Here is a 6,739-nt window from a genome sequence, read left to right as displayed (position 1 = left end):
AAAATTAGCTGGGTGTTGTGGCGTGTACCTGTAATCCCAGCTACTCAGGAGGCTGAGGCAGGAGAATCACTTGAACCCAGAAGATGGAGGTTACAGGGAGCTGAGATTGCACCACTGCACTTCAGCCTGGGTGACAGAGTGAGACTCTGTCTCAAAAACATAATAATAGTAATAATAAAAGAAAAAGGCAAAAATTCAAACAACTTAACAGAAACTAGGCAAAAGAGCTGAACCAGCCCTCCACAGAAGAGGAAATGTGGAGGAATGGCTAATGAAAACACGAAGAGGGGCTCAGCCTAACCGGGGGAGATATCATGTGACACTCACCAGACTGACAAAAATCCCACAACCCAATCAATGCCAGTGTTGGGGAGAATGGAGAGTAGCAGGAACACCAGGCACTGCTAAGAACGGTTGTGAAATATATTTTTGTGATGCTTGTATATGAAAGGGTGTGTGCTGTGGGTTACGAGGAAAATTACATTTCTTACCTGGGATGAAATTTTAATCTTGAAAGCTACTGACCAGAAGAAACTTGCATTGTGTACCACAAAAAAAAAAAAAAAAAAAAAAAAAAAAGCCGAAGAACGTTCCCAGCAAAACACAGTCCTCAGGGCTCCAACCTGGTCAAACTCTCACCCACAGGAAGATGAAGACATTTTCCACGCTCCCCTCATACAACGGGAGATCACGCAGCATGAAAATGAACCATGTCAGTGTGGATGGGTCTCAGGGGAGAATGGAGACGGGAGATCACGCAGCACGAAAATGAACCACGTCAGTGTGGGTGGGTCTCGGGGGAGAATGGAGACGGGAGATCACGCAGCACGAAAATGAACCACGTCAGTGTGGGTGGGTCTCGGGGGAGAATGGAGGACAGAAACAGGCATCGAGCAGATGCTCAGAGCCATGCAGCATAGGAGCAGCCACGCAGGAGAATTTCCTCACATCAGAGTTCAAAACTCCAGCCGAGGCAACAGAGCAAGACCCTGCCTCAAAAAGACAACAGAAAGTTCCAAAACTAAATGGCATATTTTTGGGGATGTACACATACGCGGTGAAAGAAACGTACTGTGAAGAAAAGTACAGGAAGAATAAAGACGAAAGCAGGAAGTGATTCCCTCTGTAGGAGAAGGGAAGGGACTGGGATTGAGGCAGCGCCTCCAGGGAGCATCCAAAGTTATGTCTCTTCACATTCTATTCCCTAGACCTGGCGGAGATCCTCTGTGTCCAATGTGTCAATATTCTTTATACCTTATCCATATTGTACAAATGCTTTATTTCTATTCAATATTTAGAGGACAGTTATAAACAAGATACATTCAATAGCAAGATGGCTGATGAACATCAGGAAGGAACATCCATGAGGTTCCATCCACAGAACCTCACCATGGATATCCTTGTGATCAAGGGCCTGGTCTCCCCTCAAGGCACAGTCAGAGAGCAGCGGCCACACCATCATAGCAGGGGAGCAGGACCAGCTGGGACAGGGTCCTTCTGTGAACCTGCTGCATCGTCAGGCTGTGTGAACGGACTCAGCTGCCAGAACTCACAGAACATCAGTATCAGCACCGAAACCTCACAGGAAAAATGGTAAGTTCTAAGTTTCTCCATTAATAGTAACTCTCAGATTAATCTCGATCATCCATCGCTTCTCCATGAAATAACTTTTTGTAGCTTTGCATGGGTCTATTTTCTAATTTATATTTTATTTTACTAACTGATTGAAAAGATATATATTGTGTGTGGTGTGTGATTTTGTCTGTCAGGATAATCATAGTTTAATTTGTATTACTATTATACCAATATCATTTAATTTTTTTAACCTTTTCAATTCCCGTGGGTATTAATCAGGATCTTTCTGTCTCGTGAGACAGAAAACAAATCCAAACTATGTAAGAGAAAAAGGAATGTATTGATCACGAGGACTGAGAAGCTCCCAGGCTTAACTTGCTTGGGATTCAGCTACATGTACAGTTTCAAGTGGGTTCCTGTAACTCTCTCTCTCTCTCTTCTTCCCCAACATCGGCTCCATGTTTAGCTCCATGAACTTCAGACTTAAACAGCATCACTGGCTCCTGACCAGGATTCCAGTTCCACGAACCTCAAACTAGAACACCAGCCCAGCTTCTCTGCAGGTCTCCAGTTCTAAAACCTAAGACATCAGTGGCAGTACCTACTCCTCCCAGGGACTCCAGCTCCGGGACCCTCAGACTTGAACCGCAGCACCAGCTCCTCCGCAGATCTCCAGCTCCACCGCTCTCAACTAGAAACACCAACACTGGCTCCTCCACGGGTCTCTGGCTCCACAGCCTAAGACGTCAGAGGCAGCACTGGCTCCTCCCGTAGATTCCAGCTCTGGGACCCTCAGATTTGAACCGCAGGGCCACCTCCTCCCTAGATCTCCAGCTGCACGACTCTCAAACTAGAACATCAGCTCCTCCCAGGGTCTCCAGCTCTACAACCATCAAACTAGAACACCATCAGCTCCTCTCTGGGTCTCCAACTGCATGACCCTCAAACTAGAAAAACAGCAGCAAACTAAAAAAACTCCCTGGGTTTTTCTAGTTTGAGAGTCATGCCCAGCTGGATGCCCAGGAAGGAGCTGATTTTACTCTAATTTGAGCATCATGGAGCTGGACACCCAGGGAGGAGCTGGTGTTTTTCTAGTGTGAGGTTTGTGGAGCTGGATACCCAGGGAGGAGCTGGTGTTTTTCTAGTGTGAGGGTCGTGGAGCTGGACACCCAGGGAGGAGCTGATTTTACTCTAGTTTGAGCATCATGGAGCTGGACACCCAGGGAGGAGCTGGTGTTTTTCTAGTGTGAGGGTCGTGGAGCTGGACACCCCGGGCTTGGGGGCGGCAGTATTTTTCTAGTTTGAGGTCATTTGAGGGTCAGGTGCACGACCCTCACACTAGAAAAACACCAGCTCCTCCCCGGATCTCCGGCTCCACAACCCACAAACTAGAACTTCAGCAGCTCCTCCCCTGGTATCCAGCTCCACGACCCTCGAACTAGGAAAAAATCAGCTCCTCCCTGTGTCTCCAGCTCCGTGACCCTCTGATCAGAAAAACATGAACTCCTACCTGGGTCTCCGGCTGCAGGAGCCTCAAACTAGAACATCAGCTCATCCCCAGGTCTCCAGCTCCATGACCCTCAGACTTAAACAAGAGCAGCACCAGCTCCTCCCGGGGTCTCCAGCTCCACGATGCTTGAAATAGGAAAACATCAGCTCCTCCCAGTGTCTCCAGCTTCAGGACCCACTGATCAGAAACACATCAGCTCCCTTCTGGGTCTTCAGCTACAGGAGCCTCAAGTTAGAATAACATCAGCTCCCCCTGGGTCTGCAGCTGCACAACTGACAGCCTAGAACATCGGCTTCTCTCCAGGTCTCCAGCTGCTGGACACTCAAACTAGAACATCGGCTCCTCCCTGGATCTCCAGCTCCATGACCTTTTGATCAGAAAAACATGACCCACTACCTGAGTCCCCAGACGCAGGAGCCTCAAACTAGAACATCATCAGCTCCTCCCCAGGTCTCCAGCTGCTGGACACTCAAACTAGAACATCAGCTCCTCCCCAGGTCTCCAGCTGCTGGACACTCAAACTAGAACATCAGCTTCTCCCCAGGTCTCCAGCTGCAGGATCCTCAAACTAGAACATCAGCCCCTCTCCGGGTCTCCAGCTGTACGACACTTATACTAGAAAAATGCCAGCTCCTCCCGGGTTCTACGGCTGCACGACCCTCCAACCAAAAAACACCTGCTCCTCAAAGGGTCTCCAGTTGCAAGGCCCCCAAACAAACTGGAACATCAGCTCCCCCCCGGGTCTCCAGCTGCACGGCCCTCAAACTGGAACATCAGCTCCTCTCCAGTTGCAGGACACTCATACTAGAAAAATGCCAGCTCCTCCTGGGTTCTACAGCTGCACAACCCACAAACTAAAGAAACCCCAGCTCCTCTCTGGGTCTGCAGCTGCATGAACCTCAAACTAGATCACCTCTCCCCCTGGATCTCCAGCTCCACGACCCTCACAGAGGAACAGCCACACCGGCTCCTTCACTGTCTTCAGCTCCACAACCTAAGACATCAGTGGCAGCACCAGCTCCTCCGTGGACCTCCAGCTCAACGACTCTCAGACTTAAAAGGCAGCGTCAGCTCCTCCCCAAGGCTCCAGCTCCACCACCCTCAGATTTGAACAGTGGTAACACCAGCTCCTGTCCGGGTCTTCAGCCCCACAACCCTCCCTGAACAATCCCTTCTCGTGAAATTCAGCAGTCAAGAAAACTGCAGCGGAAATAACTAAATAATGTTTTGTTGTCAAATCAATGTCTCTTTTACGTTCATGAGTTAATTTTTCTACTTTCCATTAACCTTGCAATCTACTTATGTCCAATATGAGGTAGAACCACAACATTTGAAATGACGTTTAAAAACTTAGTAATATTTTTTAATATGATCATCACACAGCTGTAGACGTGATCTTATTTCTCTCTGCCTGTGCAGAAGTCTTATGAAAATTCAAAGTATGGATTTACTTTGTTGAGATTCCCAGAATACACATTAATCCCAAATGTTACTCCCCTCCTTAAAGTCTTTTAACATGTTCCCATCACCCGAGCATAAATGCCAGCTCCCATCCACAGCCCACAGTGCCCTCATGGCCCTGCCCTCTGCTCAGGTCTAAGGTCTCTCCCCTCTGTTGTTCCCTCCCTGCTGGACAGGCCTCTGTCAGTTCCTCAAACCACACAGACTCAGGCCTGACTCCGGGCCTTTGCCCTGCTGTGCCCTCTGCCTGGGGTGCCTTTCCGGGACTCCGCATCCTCCTCTCAGCTCGCTCAACTCCAGCCTGCTGGTCGCCCCTCAGGTGGATGAACACACAGTGTCCTCCTGCCCCACCGGCCTTCGCACAGGCTCTTCTCTGTGCCAGACACACTCCCCCGTCACCATCAGGGTTTGCTCTCTACATACCATTCATCCTTGGAGTCTCCGCTGAAATATTGCTCCCTGCCCACCCCCCACTCACTGGGACTTAACCTTGGTTAGGTTGCCAACCCCTGTCTCCTGACTCCAGGAAGCTAGATGCTATCCTAGCACTCGGAACGTCCCCACTGCCACATTTTGCACACCCGTGATTACCGTGTTAGGCTGGTGCAGAAGTCATTGCGGTTTTTGCCATTACCATTACCAGTTCCTGCCCACTTTTCTTTTTTTTCTTTTTTTGCCATTACTTTTAATGACTGCTGCACCAACCTATTAGAATCATTTATATTCATCCATCCATCATCTGCCTTCCCCTCTAGAAAGGAAGCTCCGTGAGAATAGAGGCCAAATCTACTCAAATCACTCCAGCTTCCCAGCACACTACTTGTCGATAATCATTTACCGACTGACTGATAGAGAAATGCCGTCACTGTTGCTGGGATGAGGCACGTGACACGCCCCTTTGAAAGCCACTGTCATGGACAGTTAGCATTTGCTCTTCACTCCTGCACCCATGGCGTGGCTGGGCTTAGGCTGATCTAGTCTGGGCTTGACTCCAGGCTGAGGATGGGAACCATGTGTGCTCCACAAGCCTCTCATCCTGCAGCCAGAGCCGCTGTTCCCTGGGGCACATGCACCTCGTGGGGAAAATCAAGAGCCTTAGAGGGCAGGCCTGGCAGTGCCTGCACATTCCAGGCTTCTGCTTGTGCCGTGTCCGTGAAAATCTCCTTAGCAGAAGCAAGTCACCCAGCCATGAGCAACACCTGTGGGATGGATAAGTCCGTCCACCCTCCCTCGGGCCCTGGCTAGGCTGCAGCTGCGAGCTGTGTTATACTCTTACCGGGGGAGTGAAAAATTGAGGCCCAACATTAAATCACCCACGGCAAGAAGTGTCGGCCTCTGTGTCCCCATGCTGGAATCATTCTTCACCAGTGGGTTTGCCTGAGCTGACTTTGCAATGGTGTCTGCAGGTTTAGGCTAATGCTGTTCCCCGTGGAGGACAGAGAAGCCTCAATCGGCCTCCATCTGTTGGGAAGAACGAGACATTAGCTTGGCATAAAACAACCACAAGCCCCAGGTGGCCCACGCCCCGTGAGACAGGAGAGGAGCCGAGAACTGTGGAAGCTCAGGGAAGCTTGTGTCCCCAGCCCCTCCCCTGCATCCCCAGTCCCTCCTTGCATGCTCCCATCTCTCTCTCTCTCCTTCCTTCCTTCCTTCCTCTTTCTTTTTACTTTTGTTTTTCTTGAGACGGGGTCTGGCTCTATCACCCAGGCTGGAGTGCAATGGTGTGATCTTGGCTCACTGCAACCTTCACCTTCTGAGCTCAAGCAATCCTCCCTCCTCAGCCTCCCCAGTGGCTGGGACTACAGGCACATGCCACCACACCCAGATAAACTTTTTTTTTTTTTTTTTTTTTTTTTTTTTGGAGAGACAGGATTTTGCCATGTTGCCCAGGCTGGTCTCAAACTCCTGAGCTCAAGCAATCCTCCCACCTCAGCCTCCCAAAGTGTTGCGATTACAGGCATGAGCCACCAAGTCCAGCCTGCTTTATTTTTCTTCATAGTGCTTGGAACCTCCCTTTTTTTTTTTTTTTTTTTTTTTTGCGGACGGAGTCTCACTCTGTTGTCAAGGCTGGAGTGCAGTGGTGTGATCTCAGCTCACTGCAACCTCCACCTCCCAGGTTCAAGCAGTTCTCCTGCCTCAGCCTTCTGAATACCTGGAACTAGAGGCGCCCACCACCACACCCGGCTACACCTT

General features: G+C 49.8%; 1 pseudogene; it reads left to right on the top strand.

The window, feature by feature from the left end:
- Positions 1–1,333: 1,333 nt before the first annotated feature.
- Positions 1,334–4,163, top strand: LOC140712653 (uncharacterized; annotated as a pseudogene).
- The last annotated feature ends 2,576 nt before the right edge of the window (positions 4,164–6,739 follow it).

This window comes from Chlorocebus sabaeus, chromosome 10 (assembly GCF_047675955.1).
Source record: "Chlorocebus sabaeus isolate Y175 chromosome 10, mChlSab1.0.hap1, whole genome shotgun sequence".
NCBI classification, from domain to species: domain Eukaryota; kingdom Metazoa; phylum Chordata; class Mammalia; order Primates; family Cercopithecidae; genus Chlorocebus; species Chlorocebus sabaeus.
The sequence above is the reverse complement of the archived record's forward strand: the minus strand, read 5'-3'. Positions and strand labels throughout refer to the sequence as shown.